A 4741-nucleotide genomic window follows, 5' to 3' on the forward strand; every position below is an offset into this window, starting at 1 on the left:
ACGTTACTTTTAAGGAAGCAAAGTTTAGAAATAAACCAGTTCTACTAAGTCAGGTTAAACATTTTGATCTTGCTAGATTCCTGTACACATATAACTTTGTAAATGATTTTGGAGGTTTCAGGTTTTACACACTATACTGTATTGTTATATAACAAATTATTTCAAAATTTACATCTTAGAAAAATACTTATTTTCACATAGCTTTAGTGTGTCAGGAGACCAGGTGCCGTTTAAGTGGGTGGTCCTCGCTCAGAGTCTCTCATAAGCTCGTGCTTGAGAGGTCAGGTGCAGTTGCAGCCGTCTAAAGGCTTGACTGGAGCTGGAGGATCCACTTTTAAGGCAGCTCACTTTCATAACTGACAAGTAGTGTTGGTACTTGGCAGGAGGTCTCAGTTCATTGCCAGGCAGACCTCTCCACAGGGCTGCTTGAATGTCTTCATGATATGGCAGCTGGCTTCCCCAACAGCTGCGGATCCAAGAGAGAACAAGGTAGAAACCATGATGCCTTTTATGCTCTGGACTCAAAAGTCACACACTATTTTCCCACAATATCTCATTGGTTCCACAGGTCAGCTCTACTCACGGTGGGAGGGTGCAAAGGCGTGCGTGCCAGGAGACAAGAGTCACTGGGGGCCTTCTTGGAAGTTGACTACCACATATGCTAAATTCTACATATTCTCTTTAATTCTCTGGTCTTGCTTTATCTATATCACTCTAAAAAATATGAGTGCAAAAAAACTGTCCTTACTTCACTTAAAATAGGATTGTAGAGTACTGTGAGGTGTGACTTGTCAATATAGCAAACCCTGTGCCTCATTCCAGCTCTAAGTAGTCAGTATTTATTTTGTCCACAATTCAATGAAACACAGAAATTTGTGAAATGGCTTATCGGAAAATCTTATAATTAATTAACTTGGTTAGAATTCAAAGTATTATGATTATTTATTTAGTTGAGTCAAATAATGTGAGTGACAGTTTAAAACGTATCTCTACGTTGTGGTTAGTGTTTCCAACATTTACACAGAACAAATGTTTAATAAATAATTGTTAAATTTTAGAACCAATAAGTGAATACAGGGCCGGGCACGGCGGCTCACGCCTGTAATCCCAACACTTTGGGAGGCCGAGGTGGGCGGATCGCCTGAGGTCAGGAGTTCCAGACCAGCCTGGCCAACATGGCGAAACCCCGTCTCCACCAAAAAAATACAAAAATTAGCTGGGCATGGTGACATGCGCCTGTAATCCCAGCTACTAGGGGAGGCTGAGGCAGGAGAATCGCTTGAACCCGAGAGGCGGAGGTTGCAGTGAGCCGAGATTGCGCCATTGTACTCCAGCCTGGGCAACAGGAACGAAACTCCATCTGGGGGAGTTTCCCGCTCTCCCAGCGCGGCCGCTGTCTCCGCTGCTGTGCGCCGCCTAGGTGTCTGAGCGATCTATGGGCAGCAGTAAGGGCCACGATGACAGATTACGGCAAAGAGCAGCGCAGGAGTCCATCTACCCTGACTCCTTCATAGTATTATCAGAAAATCCACCCAGCTTCACCATTACTGTGACATCTGAGGCTGGAGAAAATGATGAAACTGTCCAGACTACCCTCAAGTTTACATACAGTGAAAAATACCCAGATGAAGTTCCCCTTTATGAAATATTCCCTCCGGAAAATCTAGAAGAGAATGATGTCTCAGACATTTTAAAATTACTAGCAGTACAGGCTGAAGAAAATCTTGGTATGGTGATGATCTTTACTCTAGTGACAGCTGTGCAAGAAACATTAAATGAAATAGTAGATCAGATAAAAACTAGAAGAGAAGAAGAAAAGAAAACAAGAAACAGAAGCAAAAAAGGCTGAAAAGTAATTATTCCATGGCATCCCAATTACAATACAGAATTTCTTAAATCGGAAGGACGAGTTTGATAAAGAATTATTGGAACTTAAAAAGAAAAGGATAAAAGAAGAACAAGCAAGAAAAAAACAAATTAGTGGGAAACAACTACTTGAACAGATCATAATCTTGACACATCTGATATCCAGTTCTTGGAGGATGCTGGAAACAATGTGGAGGTAGATAAGTCTTTGTTCCAAGAAATGGATGACTTGGAGCTGGAGGATGATGAGGATCATCCGGACTACAATCCTGCTGACCCAGAGAGTGACTCAGCTGACTAATGGACGTCCCTATCTGCAGAGAGGCTTAACTGCCACAGCATCTGTGGCTATGCTCAGAGGGTTTTGATTTTCCTTTCTTTTATTCTAAGAAAAATTATTTTCAGGAGAATATTCTTCTGATAGCTTTCATAATTGAACTAGACAAACTGACCTTAAAATTAAAAAAAAAAAAAATCAGTTTTGTTTCTACATACTAACAATGAACTATTTGAAAAGAAAAATTAAGAAAACAATCCCATTTATAATAGCATCAAAAAGAATAAAATACTCAGGAATAAATTTAACCAAGGAGGCAAAAGGCTTGTATGCTGAAAACTACAAATAATTGATGAAAGAAATGAAAGAAAACACAAATGGAAAGACATCCTGTGTTCATGGATTGGAAGAATTAATATTTAAAAAGTGTCTATCCTACTGAAAGTGATCTATAGATTCAATGCAATCCTATTCAGTGGTGTTTTTTATAGAAATAGAAAAAAAAATCCTGAAATTCATATGGGACCACAAAAGACCCTGAATAAACAAAACACTCTTGAGAAAGAACACAGAGGCATCACACTTCCTGATTTTAAAATACATCTCAAACCTATAGTAATTAAAACAGTATGGAACTGGCATAAAAACAGACATACAGGCCAATGGAACAGAATAAAGATCTTCAAAATAAACCCACACATATACTGTCAACTGGTCTTTGACAAGGATGCTAAGAGTACACAAAGGGGAAAGGATATTTTATTCAACAAACGGTGCTGGGAAAAGTGGATATCCATGTGCAAAAAGGATGACATTGGACCCTTGCACCACACAAAAAAAATCAACTTGAAATAGATTATGACTGAAATTTAAAATATAGAACTGTAAAACTGTAAAACACTTAGAAGAAAACATAGGTGAAAACTGCATGACGTTGGGCTTGGCAACAATTTCTTGGATACTACAGCAAAAGCACAAGCAACAGAAGCAAAATTAGACAAGCAGAATTAAATTGAACTAAAAAGCTTCTGCACAGCAAAATAAACAGTCAGCAAAATGAGGAGGCAATCTAAAGAATGGGAGAAAATATTTGTAAATCATATATATGACAAGGGATTAATATCCAAACTATTCAATGAACTCCTACAACTCAAGAACAAAAACTCTCAGATAATCCAATTAAAAATGGGCAAAAGACTTAAGTAAAAATTTCTCCAAAGAAGAATACAAATGACCAGGTATATGAAAAGATGCTCAACATCACTAATCATCAGGGAAATGCAAATCAAAACCACAGTGAGGTATCACTTCACACCTACTAGGATGGCTATTATGAAAAAAATAAAAATAAAAAACATAAGGGTTAGCAAGCATGTGGAAAAATTGGAACCCTTGTACACTGTAATGTAAAATGGTTCAGCAGCTATGGAAAATGGCATGATGGGTCCTCAAAACATTAAAAATAGAACTACCATAGGATCCAGCAATTCACTTCTGTTTATATATTCAAAAGAATTGAAATTGGGATCTCAAAGACATAAAACATTCTCATGTTCATTGCAGCATTATCACAATAGCCAAGATATGGAAACAATCTAAATGTCTATTGATGGATGAATGGATAAAGTGTGGTATATACACACAATGGGATATTATCCAGCCTTTAAAAATAAGGAAATTCTGCCTTATGTGACAACATGGATGAACCCCGAGGACATTATGCTAAGTGAAATAAGCCACTCACTGAAGGCCAAAGGTGAGGTATTTAAAATAGTCAAACTGATAGAAACAGTAGAATGGTGGTTGCCAGGGGCAAGGGTAGGATATGGGGAGGTGCTGTTCAATGGGTATAAAGTTTCAGTTATATAAGATGAATAAGGTCCAGAAATCTGCTGCACACCATTGTGCCTATGGTTAACAATACTGTATCGTGCACTTAAAAATTTAAGAGAGATCGGCCTGGCGTGGTGGCTCACGCCTGTAATGCCAGCACTTTGGGAGGTCGAGGCGGGCGGATCATGAGGTCAGGAGATTGAGACCATCCTGGCTAACGGTGAAACCTCATCTCTACTAAAAATACAAAAAATTAGCCAGGCATGATGGCAGGCGCCTGTAGTCCCACCTACTCAGGAGGCTGAGGCAGGAGAATCACTTGAACCCGGGAGGCGGAGGTTGCAGTGAGCCGAGATTGCACCACTGCACTCCAGCCTGGGTGACAGAGCAAGACTCCATCTCAAAAAAAAAAAAAAAAAAAAAAAAATTTAAAAACCACAAAAAAAAAAAAAAAAGAAAAAAAATTTAAGAGAGATCTTGCATCAGATGTTCTCACCACAATAAAAAAATTAAATGGACCAAGTAATAATCCATTGACGACAATAACAACAGAAGAAACGTGATAGATTCAAGAGTAGTAAATGGGGATAATTCAGGAGGCTTCCAGATGATTCTGCTATCACCTAGTTTTATAACTTTAAGAGGGTTTCTTAAATTTCCCATCATATTCCTTTTTGTGAAATGACTAAATCTAGATGATCTCTAATGCTGTCTTTAGCTCCAGTAGTGTGTGAAGTTATATATGAAACTATATTTATACAACAA

At 38.4% G+C, this 4741-nt stretch overlaps 1 pseudogene; it reads left to right on the plus strand.

Annotated features, from left to right (window-relative positions):
* Nucleotides 1–1457: 1457 nt before the first annotated feature.
* On the plus strand, nucleotides 1458–2167 carry LOC105527434 (annotated as a pseudogene).
* The last annotated feature ends 2574 nt before the right edge of the window (nucleotides 2168–4741 follow it).

The sequence above is a fragment of the Colobus angolensis genome, unplaced genomic scaffold, assembly GCF_000951035.1.
Source record: "Colobus angolensis palliatus isolate OR3802 unplaced genomic scaffold, Cang.pa_1.0 Scaffold623, whole genome shotgun sequence".
In the NCBI taxonomy this organism is placed as follows: domain Eukaryota; kingdom Metazoa; phylum Chordata; class Mammalia; order Primates; family Cercopithecidae; genus Colobus; species Colobus angolensis.